A 24280-nucleotide genomic window follows, 5' to 3' on the forward strand; every position below is an offset into this window, starting at 1 on the left:
AATACTCCATCTGTCCCTTATTATCTATCATTTTCGATTTTCGTGCCATAAGTTTGACTAGATTTGTAGAAAATACGTGCAACATTTGTATCTCCAAATAAATTTATTAAAAACTAGATTAAAAGATCTATCTAATGATATCAATTATGTATCATAAATATTAATATTTTTTATATAAATTTAATCAGAGTTATTTTTCGCAAAGCGAGAACGACAGATATTTAGGGACGGAGGGAGCAGGAATTAGGGATCGTATAGGAGATAGGACAGAGAATCTGATATTCGTACCTATGCGGATCATGTATTCACGTTCAGTCTCACTCGTTCACGTGCGGCCGTGCCTGCCTGCAGCCTGCCTGGCTACCCGCCGTCCGCTGGCGACTCGCAGAGCGGCAGAGTCGCGGTCGTATGTAGAGGAAATAGAATGGAACAGTCACCAACTCCGCGACTCGCTGTCGAAGGCTCAAAGCGTCTCGCGTCGTCATGAGGACCGAGGAGTCGCTGCTGCGGCATGCCTACATCTGCGACTCTGCGTACGTATATTTATTACTAGGCTCACATACACCGAATACTACTAGTGTCTGCGTACCTGGGGTGGGACCCATGCGGCTCCCTAGGCCTGGGACGGTTGTCCCTCTCGCCCCGCCCCAGGGCTGGGCCTGAGCCCAGTGTCTTGAGTTCAGACTCCTGATGAAAGTTGACTTGCTTCAAGATTCACGTTTTTCTCGTGCTATAGCAGCATGATTGAAAAACTCAGAACCTGAAATTACCGAACTGCAACAGGAAAAGTCAACAAAACTTGTGGATGTTCACCTACATAGGCTTTATTGCCAGACAGGCTTCCTTCGTCCTGCCGTCGTGGAATGACACTGGGTGCTTGGCGAAACAGTGATATCAACCAACATGTCAGTGTCTAGAATTAGTATTTAGTTCCGATTCAGATCTATACACATTTTCTGCATGTATATATCTTCACTTCAGAAATAGTGCCGACATCAACCAACATGTCAACCCTATTTGCTTGAACTTATCATGCATGATACAGTGTTTTTCTCTTACGACTAAATCAACGAACAGTATTTTTTAACTTGGCTTTTCAGCGAAGCGAACAGGACCCGTTAAAAAATCAGTAGCTAGTTCAGACTCAGATGCAAATATTGCACATATATACTCATCTATCTATAGGCTGTGAGCGCTTGGAGTAGAGACCTGTTGATCCGATAGAATAAAAACACCAAGATAATGTTCTATGTTTTCAAAAAAAATGTTCTATGTTCTGGCATGGAACAGGCGTTCTGTATATACGCAGTAATAATAAGAAAAATGTAATGATCTCAACCCCTCTCTTGTCTTAACTGTTCGTGAAGCTCTGAGCTTTTAGTTCTAAAGAAAAGAGCTAATTAAAGGAACGGACAGTGAATGGTCATGCATGTCCTTAGTAATTTTTTGGCACTAACGTTATTCGTTGCGCAAAGATGCCCGAGAACAAGAGCAGGAACGACACTGATACCTATCCAAGTAACAGTGAACTGATAGCACATCTGTAATCTGTAATCTGTAACTACTTAAAAATCACGTAGAGCTTTCGTCTAATTTTTTTTGGTGTGCGTGCCTCCGCCACATCTGTATTGGTGCGCGACTCAGACTCCATACGAATCTCCGAACTATACGACTCAGATCAGACTCCATACGAATACGACTCAGGCTCGTTGCCCGTCCGGCCAACAGATAGAAGAATACGCTCAGATTCCATATGAATACGCCTCAGACTCAGGCTCGTTGTCGTTGTGCAATCAATTATTGTATGTACGTACATAAATTGCCTGCCCGTCCGGTCGTCTAGACTCGTGAAACACGTTGCAGCGTAGAGCTTTCGTCGATACGACGACTGTGATCCCAAAACTCAGACGACGCGCACGCGCAGTATAACTATACTAAAGCAAGTCGTTTTGATGTTCTCTTAAGTCAAACATTTTAAACTTTGACTACAAATAACTTCTTTTGGGTTGAGTTTGAAAATATAAAAGTGATGTAAGTAGATTCATCTTAAAATGTAGTTTCATAAAAGTATATATTGACTATATTTTATAAATATTTTATAGCAAAAAAATTACAAGTCAAAGTCGTTTCTTAAAGACCGTGTCGATATATTTTTATAGAACCGGAGGGAGTACTTGGTAAAAAAAAAAGGGGGGAACAAAGCAGACGAGCGACTGTCGGCAGGAGATAACTGGGCAGGAAACGGCGACCAGCTACGGGGCGCGCCGACTGCCCACACAGGTACTCACGCCCCAAATTTGCTTGGAGCACTTCAACTGAAATAGGCCTCCAACATGTTCTTTGTTAGATGGTCACTCGTACGCAAATTTAGGTAGTAACAGATATATAAATTCTAATGACTCTCTTTATGTGTTTTTAGAGATTCTCTCTCCTACTTGGAACATTGGTTTTGGTGCGCGCGTATCGGCAGGAAAAAATTGCATGGACGATGGGTCCAGCGTGCGGCGCGTGCTACCCCCAGCCGGATGGACGTCACGTGTACGGCCCTTTCATCCTACGGCAGCTGGAAACGACGCTCCGATGGAAGGCAAATAGGCACACAGCTCGGCTCCTCGATCCTCATCGGCTCAGCTGGAATACAAGATGCCCCAATAGATCGTGCCTTGAGCCCTAGACTAGTGCGGCTGTTGCACGCCGTCGCCGCCGCCACCGATTCCATGGATGAACCTACAGTTGACCTAATGCCATCTTCTTCTGTCATGGAGGATTCACGTGCACTAGGAATTGATGCTGTTGACGGTGGTCGTCTCGAAGGAGAACAACAGATAACACAGGTCAGTTATCTGATTAGATCGTTGTGTCTTTTCTTCTATGTTGTTTGCTTTCTGACATATAGTGTGCATATTTCACAGAACACCACGTCGGTTACCATGGGAGTAGAGACTATCGGCACCATTTCACAGAATGAAGTACCAGTGGAGAATGAAGTACCTGACGAGGTAAAAAAGTATTTAACAAACTTATAGAATATATGATATTTTGTTTATTTTTAGTACACCTTCAATTGAAAATTTATATGTACAGGAGGTGGTTCGTAAAGCTGGGCACAATTTGATCACTCCTAAAGTTGGAATGACATTTCAATCTGAGGAAGAAGCTTATGAGATGTACAACACCTATGCCGGCAAGGTTGGGTTCAGTATTAGAAAGAGCAAGACAAAGCGCCGCCAAGATGGTAGTCTATGTCAGAAATATATAGTTTGCAGTAGTCAAGTACAACGAGAAAATGAGTCATCACAAAAGGACATTACAAGGACGGGTTGTGATGCTCGTGTCCAGTTTAGTATCAGCAAAGAGGGGATTTGGACTGGTGCAAAAGGTTGTAGAACAGCACAATCATTATCTTGCTAGTCCAAATAAGTCACACAAGCTAAGGTCCCAACGACAGGTTATAGAGGCAGACAGGAAATTAATTGGACAGATACGGGAAGCTGGAATGAAGCCAGCCCAAATTTATGAGTTCATGAAGGAGTTTTATGGAGGAGAAGAGAACACACCATTTGCTAAGATGGATTGCAATAATGAGATTGGTTGCAAGTGCAGACAATACTTAGAAGCCAATAATGCACAAACACTATCTGAATATCTGAGAAATAAACAGTTACAGGATCCTACATTTTTTTATGCATTTCAGGACACACTTCAATGTAATTCCAGAACCTTCTGCAATGGCTGCTCCATGTATTCCAGGAGGATACACAAGTCTCTTCTTCTTCACTTCCTCAGGCAGTGAAAGGACATCCCAGTTATGACATTGCTTAAACATGAAGGTGTCCCAGCCATCCTTCACATTTACATTATTCTTGCGAACCACTATTTTCACAGGTATAAATGAACTCAACACTGATACAACTGTTGACAACCTCTCTGTCATTCTGAAACATCTACATTCAGGCACACTTTCAATTCTTCAAGGAATCCCATAGTTCCTGAATCATTTGTCAGATGGGTCACGCTGCTGCAGTGTACCATACATCCTGTTTCCTGCAAATACATATCGCTCCAATTTTCCAAAGTATCCAAACTGCATGCCATTTTAGCAGCCATCGGGATGGATACAGATAAAGTCTGTACATGAATCAGCAAGAGTGCTGGATGAAACATACCTGATCCAAATCGATGGGGTCTGCGCGGCAAGACGGCGAAGGGCGCCCAGGTTGAGGCCCAGGTCACCGAGAGGACGGCACAAACCTCTGGAGCTCCTCCCAACCCACCGCCGTCACCTCTAGATCTCCTCCCAATCCGCCGCCGCCACTCCCGTCTCCCTCTCCTCTCCCTGCCCATCTGTGCAGGCGACCACTGCTGTAGGCGCCGCAGCAGATGCGCCTCGCTCAGCCGCGCGGTGGTCCTTCGTGACCTCCCCGGACACACCGCGAGTACAGGCCGCGCCGTGCTCTGGCTACGGCGGAGTCAGAGGAGATTTGGGCCGTGATGTGAAGGCCGAGCTGTCTGCTATACGGAGCCGAACCATCTGCGATGTGTAGCCGATGGAGCCGAGCCGTCGGCCGCGCGGAGCCGAGCCATCTGCGAAGTGGATCCGATGGGGCGAGAAGTTTACCGCTGCCTTTGGATGGAACGGGCTTCCACGCGGCAGGCATCGCGCTGGGGGTCGCACCAGCAGCAGGGTGCTCCCATCGCCCATACAATTTTTTTCCTATCGGCAGCCCTCCCTGCATGGCTCCATGCAAACTACGCGCAGCCAAAAAAAAAAAACGGAGGGAGCAGTAGTGTTCCCTGCATGTAGGTTTAACTCCACGAGGAAGGAATGAGGTGTTTCTTTACCTCGACTCTACCAGACATGTTTTATACCACCTCTATTCCAAAGTAAGTGTTGTTGCATGCCGAACAAATTTTCTTAAGTTTATATCTATAAAAATAAATTTACTATGAAAATTATTCAACAATCTATCTAGCGATACTAATTATAAATTATAATTTATATATATATATATATTTAGTCAAAGTTAAAAGTGCTTTTTACTCATTGGAAAACTAAGAACGACACTTATTTAGAGACAGAGAGAGTATATGTTATTTTACTACTCAGTACCAAATCTCAATTTCTACTCATACGTCCACGTCCGACGTTGTCCCACGTTAATTCACAACTCAAAACTACAGCCGAAATTCTTAACAAATGTAATATAAAACCCTGAGGGCCATGCCACACCCACAAGCTACGCCCTTTATAGGCCTACTCATTACTCACAATCCATTGTAGGGTTTGTGGTATAAAAGTAGCCATAAGTCAAGGCCAAGTTACCTACAAAATAGTTTGTTGTATTCTTTTATGGACGGATGGAGTAGTTAATTTGTAGCATAACAGCCCTGGTAGCCTGCATATTGTGGCTTATGCATGCCTCCATAGGGTAGTAGGGAAATGGTTTGGTGTATGCGAGCTGTCCACCTGTCAATCATTCGACATTTCTTCGTCTGCTTCCTGTGCTGCCTACCTGAAACAGCATGACCATACCCCTTCAATTAAAGATGACAGCGATTGAGACTGGCCCTAACGAATGATAAATAACTAATTAATTAACCATGTGGTATTTTTTGGGTTCGAAACTACGTGTTTGTCGATGGACAACAAACCCTTGTGTTTGTCATGGTTCTCACGTGGGATGATTCGTACTTGCACATTTGCAATATCTGAATGTATCGCTGCTTCGATTGAGATTGGAAATTTCGACAAATAGTAAACGCCTAGCGAGTTGTATGTCTATATGATCTAAGAGCATGTTTGAAACGCAGAAATTTCATAGGATTTGCACAGGTTTTTTACTAGAATCAGTTTAATTTCATATGAAAAATACATGAATAGGGGAAAAATCCCGTATTCCAAACAATGGGCAGGAATTTATTTCCACCTGACCCTTGCCAGCATCCTGCAAAACTCCGACCTAATTAAAATGCTCAAAAGAACCATTGGATCGGGTTACGAAAACGTGGCATTGAATTAGCCCCACGTCGACGCTTCAAACGGAACGTTCATGCATCATTACAAATAGTGATCCAATTGTGAATACCATAAATGCAGCGCAAAATATCTGGACGTCATATGTATAGGACAAACATGAGAATCAGGTGTTTGGATCCATTGTACAAACGTAGAAGACTGCATAACAGTTAGGCCCTCTTTGATGGAGCTTCCGACGGTCCGGCTCCCTCTGATGCGCACTGTGCATGCACTGTTTAGAGAAGTTATTTTCCTCTCGTCCTTCTCCCCTCACTTACAAAGCCTACGTATCGGAGTCACATATTCTAGCTCCGCTACACTTCTCTGGCGCACAGTGCTGGAGCCGAAGCCAGCGAGAGCTCGGCCAAAGAGGCCCTTAAAATGGTCTGAGAGGGAAAATGATAGAGTTTAATACCAGGGGCTGTCCCACCTTTTCCTCGTTACCTCTAGAAGCATAGGAGAAGGAAAGATTAAGGGAAGTAACAATGCACAATGTCTAAAGTAGTTCTAGAGTGATGCAATTTTTCCTTGACAAAACTTATTACAGGGTCACCACTTTTTATCTTATCGTTTACTTGTCCTTTAACGGAGTCTTCAGGTTAATTCTCACAAGAAAAAAAACCTAGATTCTTAAAAAAATAAAAAAGATCTAGGCATTAATTTGGTAGACTCGAATCATCACTAATAATAATAGTCATTGGATGTAATATGCTTTTTTAAGAAGAAAAAGGTCTACTTGAACCCTTCTAACTATTGGCAGTTGTTCACTTCACGCTCTCACCTATAAAATCAAGTATTTAACTCCTTAAAGTATTGAAAACTACCTAAATAACTCCTTGAGACACGGTTTTGAAGGCGTTCGTTGATGTAGCATATTATGTGGGTGCTAACATGACGGTGAGTCAGAGTCAGCAAACAGTAAAAGATGTCTACTTAACCTCCTAACGTATCAAAGGTTGACCACATAACCCCCTCAACTATAAAACCCAATGTTATATTCCTTAAATCATCTAAAAATATTCTAATGATCCTGAATGGTACGGTTTTGTAAGGTAGTTTTGACACCGTAGTCCATCACACTAGCCTAAATACCCATGTTTGCACGTAGGCACGTTTGTTGTCTCCCTCTCCCTGCTCTTTCTAAGCTGCCCCACCGCCCAACGAGCAGCACAACACCTCCTGTCTCCTGCTCCACCTCATAGTACTCCTTGATAGCATTGAGCTCATGCATCGCACCGACACCACCCTCGTCATCCATAGCGGTGTTGAATGGGAGTGAATAAACAAGAATTAGCCGAAGCACAATTCTATTATTTGCAATCACTCATCATCACCCCCTCCTTGGTCATGTGCTCGGTCCTTTTGAGGTAGGCAAAGGAGGAGAAAGCGCGAGGAATGTATGATGTGAAAGGGGCTGGATGGATTACTTTGTATACTTTTCCATCCATTCATATTCCATTGCACCTCCATGTGTGTTTTACATGTGTTCAATTGATACTATCATATATGTTCATATTCTAGTATAATATCCATATAGATACTTTCGTATCCTTGTCTGCTTGTGATAGACTTCAGTTATGAGTTTACTTTGTATACTTTTCCATGTCTATTCATATTTTTCACCTTTGTATCGCACCTTTCATATGTGCTCAACATGTGTTTGGTCCCTATCAATTACTTACGCTACTTTTCCATCCCATTCATGTGTGCTTGACGTGATGTGTAGTAGATGATTAGTATGATTTTTTTTTGTCCCAACTCCGTTTAGACTAGGTTTTCGATTCACCACTCGTTAACTTACACCTGCAACCACCACTAGGCGCCTACCACCGTGTCAGCCCTCCCTTAAGCTCATCGGTGACAACACAAGAGCCCTAGGTCTAGGCCAAACTTAAGGCTACCGTTGGCGCTTTCCGTAGACAATGGGTGCTAGATGTTGGGCGAATTATCACGTACTCAAGCATCACAATGAGAAATTAACTCTACTAGCAAACGTGTCCGTACGTTGCACAGGAGCGTACACCTTTTTACTTCATCACCTGAAGACGCACTCCAATATTTATTAGAATCAGACTCTATAAAGTTATTGGATGTATAAATGCGGGCGGTTCTAATTTGTGTGAACATGTGTTATAAGTCTATATCTCAGAATAGACAATGAGAGGCGCAAGGGCATCGTGGAAAATAAAAAGACGAACGAAGATTCGCTTTGCTCTTTAATATTATACTGGCATATAAGTCTATGTGTTGTCATGGAAGAAAAAAATATCAAACATTAATGCGAAATGACAACATGAATACTACATATCTATTCATTTTCCCTTTCTATAATTTTAAAACCTATAATTTATTTTATGATGGACATGACATTCATAATATAAGTTAATAATGGCATGGTAATATTCTATTAGATTTGTATTGAATTAAAATATAGTGTTGAACGTTTTTTTCATTGTAAGGTACATAAATATTTACTCGTAAATATATCATAACCTCATTTTTTCAAACTATCCATGTGTTGGCGAGTAAGATGGCAAATGGTTAGGGCTGCTTGATTCCTTTGCCAGGTATTGTGTCACCTTGTTGAGCAAGGATATGAAACAAACTTGCTTGTTTGAATATGTTGCCTAACTACCTCGGAGCCTGTGCAGGCAGCTTTGCCATGCTAGCCTAAGAGAGCCAAACTGGCTCTCCTAGCTGGGCAAGGTTCTCGTGCTCCATGCTAGTCAGACAAGCCACCAAGAGAAACCAAACATGCCCTTAGTTATCGTCAATGTCAATGATTGGTTTGTCCATTGATAATTATGTCAATGATCTCTCTTAGTTTTCACATACGAAAGGTTCTTTGATATATGCATACAACATGGACATATATTTATTTTGATTAAATTAGATGAAAAATTGCTTAAAATTTTAGTCTAGGGTTTGATTAATTGGACCATAGACTGATCCAGGCTTTAATGCTGATAAATTTTATTCCTATAATCAAAATGACATGAACAGCTTAAGATGGAAACATTATTTATTAGAGAAGGATCAAGCATTTAAAGACCCATAATACTATTTATTATTTTTACTAGTAAAAATATCCGTTGCAACGGAAGAAAAAAAGCTATCAAACATTAACACTGGTAGAGAACAGAGCTTTACTCCCGGTGGGGAACCCCCTCTAGTCCTGGTTCCCCACTCGGGAGCAAGCATCCGGGACTAAAGGGGGGTCCTTTAGTCCCGGGTCAGGAACCGGGACTAAAGAGGGACCTTTAGTCCCGATGGGTAACACCAACCAGGACTAAAGGTGCCTCCTGACATGCCACGATGGCCGGCACCCTTTAGTCCTGGTTGGTAATACGAACCGGGACTAAAGGTTTTTTTTCTTTTTTCTTTTCTTTTTATTTTTTTGTTTTCTTTTCAAAATAGGTTTTTGAAGTCGTATTGTACGCTGCTAATTATACATTTATACGCGCGTATAGTATGTTTTGGTTTAAGCACAATGAACATATTAAATTACACAATTCAAGCATAGAAATATATATATATATATATATATATATATATATATATATATATATATATATGCATGCATGCATCATATATATATTTACATGCATGCATGCATATGTGTATTTTACATTATATTATTTTATGTGCATATATTACAAAAGATTGCTTTACAGTTATTGTGATATAACAAGTTTCCTTTCATCCTCTAGCTTGGCTTCAATGGCAGTGTTGGGTCGAAGTAGAAGTCGCCCTTGGAATCGATGACCTGCTCATTAAAAAATCCGGCTATAGACTCTTGAATTGCTTTGATTTGGTCTTGCCGTATGACCTTTTCCTCCAACCATCGAGCCTACAGGTTTGAATTAAAGGAAAATAAATTAATATATGTACAAAAAAGATATATATATATATATATAAAGACATAGTAACACAATCAATAATAATAATTAAATGAATATATAGTTTATTTTTAACGTACTTTGAGTCTCTCTGTAGGAGTTCTTTGGGAGATCACCTTGATAAACTTGTAAACATAGTAACCACAGTAGTTGTTCCCCTGTTCCTGCCTCAAACACCACTTTACGAGAAAAAGATTTGTCATCCAATCTGGTGATCCGGTAAAAGCTATATGTTTAATTAATAAAGATGATGCGATTCAGGGGACATACTTTCAAAGGGATTACATTCAGTGGCGCTTTGCATTTTCCCATGTGTTGCTTCTCAATAAAGGTTTTCCAAACACTACCCAATAAAAAATTTGCCACGTCATCAGATATAGTTAATCATCATGTTTGTGTGTATATATATAGTTGCTAGAGATACCGAAATTATCTCTAGATAATATCTATCATATCTTGGTAGTCTTGTTGTGGTTTTCTCATCGAGTCATAGATTATCAAGTGACTTTTCACCCGATCGATGTCCATCAATATCCAGTGATTGCTGCATGTGTTTATAGGATATAACGCATAATACTCATTAATTAACTAGAATTAACATATGAGCCATTAAGGATGATCGATATTATTAACACTCACTTAAAGTTGTAGGGAAAGAGTATATCCTTCTTGTGACGTTGGTTCACTAAGAAGTTCATGAGGTTACTCTCTGACTCAGACTTCCAATTAGTCTTTGGAGTAACTGGGTCTTTGAATACTATATGGGGATCAACAAAACCAATTTCATTGCAGCCTTCTTTTCTGAGCTCTGTCATTGTAAATCTGCATATATATAGTACTTGTTAGGATAATTTATATGCATATACACATATATGATGAGTTTAATAATAGATCGAAAGAATTATTACTTACAGGCAATAGCAGCTAATGATAACTTTGTCCAGAGAGGTCATGTGGCATAGTTGATGAAATTCTGCAAAGTCAACATACATAACATCATCGCCATGGAACCAATGTTCGTCTCTAATTCTGACACCAACGCAGAAGTCTCCACCGGTAGACGCCTACATGTACCACTTGTTTAGCAGGTACATTTGCGTCCCCAGATCAGATAAGGCTTGAGGGTTGTATAGACTCTGGCCTAGTACAAATTTTTTCTTTCAAATATCAACCTCCGCCGCACTCTTAATGTTTCCATCACTAAACATCTGGTAAAGGTCGAGACCAGTCTCATCAATAAATTCACCAAGGTGATCCAAATCGACATCCGGAGGTATGTTTGCCTGATGCATTAATCCTAAATTCGAACCATATTCATTACCAACAACTAGCGGGGGGACTGATTGGTGCGATTGTTGTCCGAGTTGTGCAACTTCTTTCCCTGCCCGCTTCTTTTTCTGTGCCGCCTCAATTGACTTGGTAAGAGTGCGGTCATAGTCCGTTAATGTTGATTTAGACGGCTTACGAGATTCCCGCTATTGTTGCTGGTAAGAAGCTACCTTTTTTTAGAATATCTAGAGCTACGAAGAAGTACGGTTTCTCCGGGTTTCTCCTTGCTTCTTGATTCTTTTTAAGTTTGTCATAGAATCTGGACATATCTTTTTTATATGCATCAGTTACTTCTTTCTTCTGTTCAGATATTATTTTAGGAATAGCCCTTGGTTTCACGGCGGCTTTCTTTGCCGGCGGGGACTGGTTCTTTGTTTACGGGGCTGGTCTCTTGGTACTTGGCTTCTTGGTAGGCGGGGGTGGGGGAGGTGTTGGAGACCTCCTTGGAGGTGGTGGCAGCGGCGTTGGAGACCTCCTTGGAGGTGGCGGTTGTGGCGTTGGAGACCTCCTTGGAGATGGTGTGGATGCAGCCTCTCCTTCCAACACATTATCATCGTACAGAGCACTATGATGGTCTGGCGATTGAACAATTGGATTTAGGTTGGGGGAGGATCTGCTATAAAAAAAGGAATGACATATTATTATGAGTAGATTGTTAATTATTTAAGCCAATATAAATTAATGATGTAGTGTTTTCATCCACACCTATGGTGAGGTAGTTCAGGAGGAGGTGGAGGTGACATCCCGGGAATGATGATGTAGCGCTTGCGCCATAGAATGAATGTCTTCTCTGCTTCTCCTAGAGTCTTCTCACCATCACCTTCAGGAATGTCAAGAGACAAATCACTAAAACCTTTTTCAGCTTTATCTACCGAGATGGTAGCATATCCTTCTTGGATTATATTCCCATGAATCCTTGGTGTCTTGGTTTGGTCGATAGGATTAACAAGACCGATAGCCACCTTGATTGTGGAATTCCCCTTCGGAATGTGTAGCTCACACGATGTAAAAGGTTTAGTGACGTCATCCACAGGGAAGCGCAGTCCTATGTCCCCTTGATTTGGTATCTTTGTGGAAGCGCGACTGCTTTTCAACTGAACAGATTGGCTAATGTTGATTCCTGGCTCTGATGTCTGCTTGCTTGCACTCACTGCTATTTGCATTTGCCTTCTGATTTCCTCCTGCATTCTTGCTTCAAGGTTTTTTTCCCGCTCCTGTGCTTCACGCACCGCTTCCTCCAACTTCTGGAGCCGCTGTGCCTCTTCTTCCTTCTTTCTCTAGCGGCTTCTGTAGGAAGGTCTATCCTGAGGGAATCCATGCTCCTACAAGACACTTCCTTTGCCTCTAGTTCGACCACCGTGTTCAATTGTCCTAATGGCGTATGTCAGTTCATCCTTCTCTCTATTGGGCCTAAACACACCACTAGCAATAGCTCTCTGAGCATAAAACAATCTTTCTGCTGCTTCTTGCAGTCTTGTGCCATAAATGCACTTCCCTGTCTCCTGGTCTAGTGTTCCCCCATGAGCGAAAAACCAATTCTTTGCACGCTCTCCCCAATCGAGTGATTCTGGTGTGATACCCTTGGCAAGAAGGTCTGCTTCCATTTTGTTCCACTTCTTCATGGCAGTCAGGTAGCCACCTGATCCCAAGTTATGGTGGTATGTCTTCTCTTGGGCATTACGTTGGTTCTTTATCACCCGACTCACATCCTCTTCCGACGTCTTGTACTGTACAAACTCATCCCAATAGGGCCTCTGCTTTGAGATCGGGCCTGGGATAGTAAAATCCGGTGCTATGTTCTTCTTGACATACGTTGTGTATAAGTATTTCTTCCAAGTCTAAAACTAGGTGGCCATCTTCTTCATTGCCCAATCCCTAACTCGCTCCTTTAATTCATCACCATCTATTATATCACCATAACCATCTGTTTGGAGCGTGAAATGTTCTAAGACATCATTCCAAATTAACGTCTTGTCACGATCGGAGACAAAACTGATATGAGGAGCATTGGTCTTCTTCCATTCACGGGTACTGATCGGGAGCCGGTCCCATACAAGGTAACCACAGTGGTGCATGAATTTCGTTTTATTTGGCCCCCCCCCAGTTCGCCTGTATCCACATTGAACTCCGAGATGATGAAACGGCCCTCCAATGGCTTTTTGGGACCTCGAACATTTTTACTCTTCGTTGTAGTTGTTGATGTCGATCCAGAGGGCTACAAAATATAAACATTATTTTTAATGTCATGAGCACACATAAGACATATGATAATATATATAGCTAATAATAAAAAATATATACTTGACCAATATGTTGTTGCTCATTTTGTTCAAGAGCTAAGTACTGACTCCCGTCATCTGCATCCTCTTGCACGTTATTGTTAGCACCATCATCGCCGGCAACTTGAGTGCCAGTGTTGATCAAATTCATCATCAACTCTTCCTCATCCATGTTTCTCGGGTCGGCCATCTAGCTTCAAAAAACAAAACCAATATATAGTACGTCAAATCTTTGCTTACATGCGTAAAATCTACGAACAATATGCATTATTAAATCTTGCCCCTGGTCACGGACGCAATTCGCCACACTAGGGCGAACTGCGTCGGTACTAGGGTGAATTAGTGCTATACATAAACGGCCAAGGACGAATTGCGTCGGTGACTAGGGCGAACCACGTCGGTGACATCAACAGCGCCGTTCGCCCTGGTGTGATTGTTTAGCGTTAACGATAACGATAATACGAATGTTGATCGACTAGGCCGCGAGAGAGGGCGGTGTGACAAGAGTGGCGGTGCTTCACTCCGCCGTATATATGTTTGTACACATGGGTGAACGATGGCGGCAGTGCTCCGCCGTATACATAGAAACGCATGGGCGAACGAGGGCGGCGGTGCTCCGCGACGTATATATACATGCATAAGAATACAAATGACGTATATATACGTGTCGGTGCGGTGGCCGGTGTGCTGACGACGACGACGTGAGGCGGGCCGGTGTGCTGACGACGACGACGTGAGGCGGGCCGGGGCGGTGTCGGTGCGTGATGTTGTGATCCTATGTACCATGTGAACCATGTAATCATTCATCATATGAGAAAATTCTATGCTGATAATGTAAGTATAAGTCATTATGAAATGTAAGTATATGTGTCTTATTGCTAATATAACCATTACTATTTCTAAAATGATAAGAATTTATTTTCTTCTTCTATAGTCATAGTACTTATCTGATGCTATGATATAAAGTTTGAAGACAGTCTTCCCAAAAAAATATGTAATGCTCATATTACTTTAGCAACATTAATATATTATATTTGTATTCAAAGTTCACAAATGAAGAAACGTTGAAGTTTTCCTTCATTTTTATATGATATTTGCATATATAAAATCTAGGACATTTGTAATTTACTTTAGAACATCTATATTCGGTATCACAGCAAAATATAACATTTTTTGTTTGAGCAGATTTTATTTGCAGTAACGTTTTAACTACTTTGCGCATGTCAAAACTGTGTGGTTTGCTGTCAGGAAAATACTTTGACAGTTTTGCTTATTTCATTCATTCCTTGACAGTTTCGAACCGCTAGGAAAATTCTAGTCCCAATAGTGTTCATTTGAAACAACTACGAATAATTGGACCAGAACAAATAAGATTGTTGCCCATATCAACATACGATCATTAAGTGATGTTTCCAAACATAATACTCGATCCACCGTCTGAGAATGTAGGTAGCTATAGAGAGATGAATTGATCACCTCGGTGGGCGTGGTGGAGGGCCACGGGCGCGCGCGGAGGAGGGCCACGGGCGCGTGTGGAGGAGGGCCATGGGAGCGCGTGGTGGAGGCCGCACGAGGAAGAAGAGGGCGGCGGTGTCACGGAAGACGAACGGACGGCGACGCGATGAAGAAGAGGGCGGCGGTGTTCGACGAGGAAGAAGATGAGCGGATCGATCTACGCCAGGCGCTGGCGGTTATATACCAAGGAGATTTACTCCCGGTGCCAGCCACTAGCCGGGAGTAAAGGTCCTTTACACCCGGTGCGTATTACCAACCGGGAGTAAAGGTCTCTTTACTCCTGGTGCGTGTTACCAACCCGGTTGGTAACATGCACCGGGAGTAAAGGGTTTTTTTGGCGGGCCACGAAACTACAGCCCACCTTTACTCCCGGGTGGGCTTCCCACCCGGGAGTAAAGGTGGCCTGCAGTTTCGTTTCCCGCCTGTTTTGAGCAAATTTTTTTAATAGAAATATGGATTTTCTTGTTAAATACATAGTAAATTTAAAAAAGGCATAAAATTATTTTGTTAAAAATATGGATTTTCTTTTTCTTTATTGCACATAGGAAAAATCTATAACCTAACTTTTTTTATTTTTTGTTATAATTATAAAACATAATGTAACTAATATTTATTATTTCGTTAATGCAAAAATGTGGTGTTTAATTAAAATTATTAAAACTATTGGTTTTGGACAAGAAATTTGTTTTCACATCATTTTAACGTTAATATTTTAATTTTTCATCACTCAATATCCTAATTTTACTTTTCGAGAGAGAAATCCCACCAAATCAAACATTGATTTAATTTGAAACACGACATAATAAACATCTGAATTCACAATTATTACATAATATCTCAAGCACACACTACATTAAATCACTATATCATCAAGTGGGCACAGCAGTGAACTTCTTCTTTATGTATGTCCCTTGGTTATGATCGCGTCGTAACCATAGAGTGTCCTCATCATTTACCAAGATGCTAGGGTCTTTGTTCACTTTGAAGGGTGGAATTCGGTCATACTTTTCATAATCTTCTGACATATCCGACTTGTCCTCAATTCCCACGATGACTCTTTTCCCTGAAAGAACTATGTGGTGCTTTGGCTCTTTCGTTGAGTCATTATCGTTTTTCCCTCTTTTTGGTTTGGTAGACTTATCATTGACATAGAACACCTGATTCACATCTTTGACAAGGACGAATGGTTCGTCTTTGTACCCAATATTACTATGGTCTACTATTGTCATTCCATACTCGTTGTCTACTGTTACCCTGCCTCTGGTCACCTTGACCCATTGGCACTTGAACAATGGGATCTTCAAAGTAGGTGCATATTCTAGTTCCCATATTTCATCTATGCGGCCATAATATGTCTGCTTATTCCCATTCGGGTCTGTGGCATCTATGCGGACACCACTGTTTTGGTTGGTACTCCTTTTATCTTGGGCTACTATGTAGAATATGTTCCCATTTATCTCGTACCCTTTGTATGTTACGATATGCCATAATGGTTGCATAGCCAATAAATACAGTTGCTTATGGATGCTCTCATCACCTTGACATTTTTTTCGCAACCAACCGCCGAAAGTTTCCATGTGCTTACGCGTAATCAAAGCTTCAGTCTTCCCTAGAAACTCGGATCGTAAGAGATCCTTGTGTGTTTCAATATACAGATCTACCAAAGAGGAGTTATGTAGAACTATGTAGTGCGCTTTATTGAAATAATCATCCTCCATACCAATATATGTTTTCCTCCCTAGTGTCCCCTTTCCACTTAGTCTTCCCTCATGTCTCGATTCAGGAACACCAATAGAGTCAAGGTCGGGAATAAAGTCAACACAGAACTCAATGACCTCTTCTGTTCCATAGCCCTTGGCGATGCTTCCTTCTAGGTGAGCATGGTTGTGAACATATTTCTTCGGGACTCTCATGAATCTCTCTAAGGGGAACATGTTGTATAGGAACACAGGACCAAGAATGAAAATCTCCTTGACTAGGTGAACTAGGAGGTGTGTCATGATATCAAAGAAGGAAGGAGGGAACACCAACTCAAAGCTGATGAGACATTAAACCACATCATTCTGTAGTTTAGCTAGATCAGTTAGATCAATTGCCTTCTGAGAAATTGCATTGAGGAATGCGCATAGCTTCACGGTGGCTAGACGTACATTTGGAGGTAGAATTCCTCTTAATGCAACTAGAAGTAATTGCGTCATGAGAACATGACAGTCATGGAACTTTAAGTTACAGAATTTCTTCTCTGGCACATTTATAATACCCTTTATATTCGAGGAGAATTCAGATGGTACCTTGATGTTGTTTAAGCATTCAAACATGATTTTCTTCTCCTCTTTGCTTAGAGTGTAGCTGGCAGGATGTAAGTAATGGCGTCCATCATCTATCTTCTCTGGATGCAGGTTGTCTCTTTCTCTCAAACAACGCAGGTCCTGTCGTGCTTCAAATGTGTCCTTAGGCTTTCCATACACACCCATGAAGCCTAGCAGGTTCACACAAAGATTCTTCATCAGGTGCATCATGTCGATCGAGCTGCGGACCTCTAGGACTTGCCAATAGGGTAGGTCCTAAAATATGGACTTCTTCTTCCACATGGGTGCGTAACCGTTAGCGTCGTTCGGAATAGGTTGGCTGCCATGTCCTTTTTCAAAGACGACTTTCACATCATTGACCATATCGAGTACATCGTCACCGGTTCGGTTGCGAGGCTTGGTCAGGTGGTCTGCCTTCCCTTTAAAATGCTTGCCTTTCTTTTTTACGAGGTGATTTGCAGGAAGAAATTGACGATGGCCAAGGTACATGACCTTTCGACATTTTTTCAAGAATACACCTCTAATATCACCAAAGCAGTGTGTGCATGCATTATATCCCTTGTTTGACTATCCTGAAAGATTACTTAGAGCAGGCCAATCATTGATTGTTACGAACAACAATGCTCGCAGATCAAAGTGTTCCTGTTTGTACTCATCCCACACACGTACACCTTCTTTATTCCACAAAATGAGAAGTTCGTCAATAAGTGGTCTCAGGTACACATCGATGTCATTGCCAGGTTGCTTCGGGCCTTGGATGAGCATAGGCATCATAATGAACTTTCGCTTCATGCATAACCAAGGAGGAAGGTTGTAGATACTTAGAGTAACAGGCCAAGTGCTATGACTACTATTCTGCTCTCCAAAAGGATTGATACCATCTGTACTTAAAGCAAACCTTAAGTTTCTTGCGTCATTTGCAAACTCCTGGAATTCTTTGTCGATTGCTCTCCACTGGGACCCATCAGTAGGGTGTCTCAACATATTGTCTACCTTACGGTCTTCTTTGTGCCATCGCAACAATTTTGCATGTTCTTTGTTTCTGAATAGACGTTTCAAGCGTGGTATTATAGCAGCATACCACATAACCTTGGCAGGGATTTTCTTCCGTGGACGTTCGCCCTTAACATCACCAGGGTCATCTCGCCTGATCTTATACCACGATGCATGGCATTCCGGGCATGCATCCAATTTCTCGTACTCTTTGCCACGGTACAGGTTGCAGTCATTAGGACATGCATGTATCTTCTCGATTTCTAGCCCCATAGGACAGACAACTTGTTTTGCTTCATAGGTAGCGGCGGGCAATTCATTGTCCTTCGGAAGCATCTTCTTTTGGATTTTAGTAACTCTCCAAATCCCTTGTCAGATACACCATTCTTTGCCTTCCATTGCAGCAATTCTAGTGTGGTTCCCAACTTTTTCTGCCCTACATCACAAGTTGGGTACAACAATTTGTTGTGATCTTCTAGCATCCGCTCAAACTTGATCTTCTCCTTTTCACTTTCACATTCTCTTTGTGCGTCATGAATGACCTGACAAAGATCATCAGCAGGCTCATCTTCTGTGGCTACCTCTTCTTCAGCTTCTCCCATTGCAGTATCATTGTAGCACGCACCATCGGGAATAATATCATTGTCATCCCATTGTTCTTCTTCACCTTCTTCCATTACAACGCCGGTTTCTCCGTGCTTCGTCCAACAAATATAGTTTGGCATGAAACCCGACTTGAACAAGTGTGAATGAAGAGTCTTTGAGCAAGGATATTCCACCGTATTCTTACATATGGCACATGGGCAGCACATGAAACCGTTTGTTTGCCTCGGCCGCACGTAACAAAGAATGCACACCGTCAATGAACTCTTGGGAGCGGCGATTAGCATTGTACATCCAATTCTGGCTCATCTGCATTACATGACATAAATACCATATTAAAACCTAGATCATAATTAATTATTTATACAACATGTGTGCCACCACAAAAGGTACAAATTTATGAAAGCATTGCTACAATGTAGACAATCCTAACTACAACTAAAAGAACTAAAGCTAAAATACATTTCAGGAGCACAAGGATTTCACGACCAATCTCAACTAAAACAGAGACATCCCCTGATTGTGCAACATCTTTGGACTTCTTCGGCTGGATCACTACCTCATTAGCCGTCGTATCTGCCTATTGTGTAAGATATTTTTATACGAGTTCAACATACTCTTCCTCCCAGTAGAAGCCTGAACATCATCCACTGCCATCCCACTGAAATTAAAACAAAAAATTAGAACTTTAATCACAACCATCATGAAAATAGGTATAAACTAACCATAATCATTAAATACGATAAAATAACTCACATTGTGATCCGGACGCTTGTAGAAGATATGATCCTTGTTGGGACCCTCCTTCTTCACTCAGTACTCCATCACAATCTTCGTCTCATCACGACACTTGCCGCATGGAATGAGAGGGAGGCCCGGCCTAAGTCGCTTTGGAAACCCATGAGAGGCCGAGGACCCGGAAGCAGTTGCCATCTACTCTCTATACTCATTTTTTAATATACTATAAATTTCTCATTTTATAAACAAATAAAATTAAGAAACTATAAAATTATCTATATCTCTAAACAATGATATTTTTAATGGTCATTGTGTTCTCATCTTTTACTGCGGGAGGTAAGTAATTCACATGATATTTCCGCAAATTAACTAGAAATCGAAGAATGGATGGAGAAAGAGTAAGAACACTGCTTAAATTTGAACTTAAGCTCTCGGGCGGGCTCGGGGAGGAAGAAGACGGCCAGCAGGATTTATAGCTCAAAAACATGTTTTAATAAATAACCATCCGTACTAGTTGACCTTACTTACGTGATCATCTCGACAAGCATTTCTCCACCGGACGGCACCGTACTTGGTCAAGGAAGAGCTCCGATTATACGAGGAAGGGAACACGGTCTTCCACGACCGTTGCCGCTCTCCCTTGTAGAATCAAAGCTCCTCCTTGACGTCCGTTACCGCTCGGCAGAGAACATGCTCGTCGAGCTAAACACGGTCCGCAAGTTCAACTAGTACGGATTTTCTATAATTTTCTAACTATTTTCTAAGTTTTTCATTTCATAAAAAGTTAAAATAAAATGTTTAGTCACGGAGTCCATAGAAATGACCATATTTTGACCTAGCAACGCATTGTCAATTGTCATTGCGTTGCATTGCACCCCGGACCGGACTCTGGACAATAAAATACTATGGCCGATCGATGCCGTTCTTTGTCATATAGTCGCACGACGACGGCCGACGGACCCGTTCAACCACCAAATCTGTCAGGCCCGGCTGTTCGGACGTATCGTCAAAAGAGAACGGATTTGCTTTCTATTGCACGGCCTTGCATTACATCTGTCATACCAGTCGGAGGCACTAGTCCCTGTACTCATTTTTAATACATTATAAATTTCTCATTTTATAAACAAATAAAATTAAAAAACTCTAAAATTCTCTATATCTCTAAACAATGAAGTGTGCTATGCATGCTACAAATGAACAGTGAATACTAGTTTTTAATAGCTACTTTAACCTTCCTTCATGTAAACATGCAAGCTTGAAGTGATTTTGAGCTCAAATTGCTTACAAATGAAAAAAACCACAATAAAGAACCATATATATAGTGAACAAAATGAGATAAGACAATGGTGAAAAATGAGAGTATGAGATTTGTAACCTTTACAACTGAAGAATCAACAGAGGAATCAAAGAAATTGATGGAGGAATCGAAGAATGGATGAAGAAACAATGGAGGGAGGAAGCAAGAACACTAGCTAGTGCAGTGAGCTTCAAAATGTGCTGGGCTCGGGCTCGGGGAGGAAGAAGGAGACGACCGATATATAAAGGGGGACCTTTAGTCCCGGTTGGTGGCTCCAACCGGGACTAAAGGTCCCTCCCAACGGCTCCTGCGCCAGACAGAGGTGGCAGAGACCTTTAGTCCCGGTTGGAGCCACCAACCGGGAGTAAAAGTATACCTTTAGTCTCGGTTGGTGGCTCCAACCAGGGCTAAAGGTCCCTACCACCTCTGTCTAGCGCAGTAGTCGTTGGGCAGGGACCTTTAGTCCCGGTTGGAGTCACCAACCGGGACTAAAGGTATCTCTAGTCCCGGGCGCAAAAAATGCCGGGACTAGAGCCTATTTTGATCGAGGATCAAAGGTTTGTTCTCTACTAGTGTAATAGAAAGCAAGGATATGATGTTACATATTTGAAAGCTATAATTTATTTTAGAATGACCACATGGCATGCCTCGTGCGCCTCGCCAGTGCTGAATGGAGTATGTCATTGGTGTAGATGTAGAGCCGTCCTCGATGACGTTTGGACTTAAATTCTCGGTGCGACAGTTTCGTCGATGTAGATGTTGAGCCACTATCGATGGCACCCGGGCTCGCCTCCTCGATGTGGCTGCATCGTTGGTGTAGGAGCAATTGCCGATGGCGTCCATGGTTGTCCCCGACGTTGCCCGATGCAGTGATGTTGTTGGTGTAGGCATGGAGCCGTTGTCGATGGTGTCGGGGCTCGCCTTCTCAGTGGGGTGATGTCGTTGTTGTAGGTTGCTGATGGCATCCATCATCTTATCGACATCACCAGGTCCAACGTCGCGTAGTCTTGTCATCTCATGCCGATAAGGGTGGCTGGCTCTAGACGATGCAGCAAACGCCGCTGCTGATGAGTGTGGCCATCCAGAGTCCACGACATGCGTCATCCACCGTGCTTCTCGGCTCTTGTCCAAATAAGCATGGTCCCTCGGCATAGCAATAGGATCTCGTCGTGTGTAGACTAGAGACGAACGACTGTGGTGGCATCCATGCTAAAGGTCGGTGGAGCACACGGACGCGTGTTTCCTCCCATCTAGACATCTCCACGCGCTTGTTAGTCGTCGACGCGGCAGTGCCGAGGATGAAGACGGCTAGGATGCAGTTGTCCACTATCGGATTCAGCTTCTTTGCCGAATGCCTGAGGCACTCGGCAAAGACCGATATACACTCGGCAAAACCTTTGCCGAGTGTTACACTTGGCAAAGGGTACTTGGTAAACGGTTTATCGACAAAGACCTCTTTGTCGAGTGCACTTTATCGGGCACTCGGCAAAGGCTTTGCCGAGTGCTAATCTAACACTCAGCAAATAAAAGTCGCCGTGACGGCGAGCGCCACCGTGACGGCAAAGCCTTTGCCGAGTGCTAAATCGACACTCGGCAACGAATTTTCCAAAAAAAATATAAAAAAAACCGTCGCCACTGTCTTTCCGCCTGAGGCGCGTGATGGATCCCGGGCGCGTCCTGCGCGTTGACGGTCTGCAGCCTCTAGCCGTGGCCATAGTCGGCGAGGGCCGTGCTAGGGCCAAAGCTGACGGGCTCTTCGCCGTCCCTGATGGCCTCGACGTGCAGCGCCGGCGGGGCCACGGATTCGAGCTTGCGGTTGATGGCGTGCAGCGCATAGCGGGCCGTCGTCCCTGCCGCGAACTGCTGGACCTTGCCAGAGCTCCTGCACGTCACCTCCAAGAACTGCCAAGCGGCAAGCAGACAGCAAGTGCGTCAGTTCGAGGAGAGCGGGTGCAGCAGGAGGAGGAGACCTTCCGCGGCAAGCAGACAACAAGCAGACCTTCCACGGGATGAAGATGTACAAGAAGATTCGTGGGGCTCTGTGCAGCAGGAGGAGAGCGGGTCTTACCGGTTGCGGTGGAGGAGGAGAGTCGCCGCCGCCATCCTTGCCTAGTTGTTGCGCGTCACCGGGCTGCTGCGCCCGCCGCTCCATCGCAGCGCGCGCAGACTCGCGCCCCGTTGGGTGAGCTGCCCACCCTCGGATTTGCCTGGTTGTTGCGCGTCGCCGTGCAGTTATATAGTATAGCAGCTTTGCCAAGTGTCCTAGATCTAACACTCGGTAAAGTAGTGTTTGCCGAGTGTTCTAGATCTGACACTCGGCAAATGATTTTTTTTATATTTATTTTTTGCCGAGTGCCCTAGATCTGACACTCGGCAAAGCAGGGTTTGCCGAGTGTTCTAGATCAGAGCACTCGGTAAAGTTTTTTTTTATTTTTTTCTTCTCCTTCTTTTCTGGAAAAAAGATTTTATTTCTTTGCCGAGTGTTTTTTTTACACTCGGCAAACCCCCTCTTTGCTGAGTGTTTTTTTACACTCGGTAAACCAACCTCTTTGCCAAGTGTCTTCTCGTGACACTCGGCAAAGCGGTGATTTGCCGAGTGTTATTTTTTTGACACACGGCAAACCATATTTTTTTTATTTTTGACCTCCAAAATTTTTTTTGCAGTCCTCATACAATACCTGGTACTCCATGTTTCAATGTGGCACATTTTTTGGACTTTTTCTATATTTCTTTAATTTATTTCATTTAATTGAATTTTCTTGGATAATTCAAATTATAACTGCTAGTCATTCGAATAATGAAAAAATAATGAATGGGAAAATGATATTCATGTTATTTAGTATAATGTGAGGCCGTATCCAGGAACATACCACAAATTTCAAACATCTTGTTCACGAAACATGACCACGAACTTGCGGTCAAGTTGTTTTTAAATTATATAAAAAGCAAACGAAGACCGAAAATCTTAAAACTTGTCGATATGTCATGATATCATATGTGGAGGCTGTGATAAAAAATTGAGGAGGTTTCGCGCAAGTTTGTCACGTACGATGCTTACCACCTCGTCGGCCTCTTCACGAAATCATGAAACTTCTTCTCTAATTCTTCGGTTTGCAAGCATCGTACGTGATAACTTGCGCGAAACCTTCTCAAATTTTTATCACAGACTCCACATATGATATCATGACATCTTGACGAGTTTTATGATTTTTGGACTTTGTTTGCTTTTTATAGAATTTAAAAACAACTCGATCGCAAGTTTATGGTCATGTTTCATGAACAAGATGTTCGAAATTGGTGGT

The 24280-nt window shown here is 42.6% G+C and overlaps 1 pseudogene; it reads right to left on the bottom strand.

Moving 5' to 3' along the window:
* Positions 1–11560: 11560 nt before the first annotated feature.
* On the bottom strand, positions 11561–23130 carry LOC136549062 (uncharacterized; annotated as a pseudogene).
* Positions 23131–24280: the final 1150 nt, after the last annotated feature.

Source organism: Miscanthus floridulus, chromosome 4 (assembly GCF_019320115.1).
Source record: "Miscanthus floridulus cultivar M001 chromosome 4, ASM1932011v1, whole genome shotgun sequence".
In the NCBI taxonomy this organism is placed as follows: domain Eukaryota; kingdom Viridiplantae; phylum Streptophyta; class Magnoliopsida; order Poales; family Poaceae; genus Miscanthus; species Miscanthus floridulus.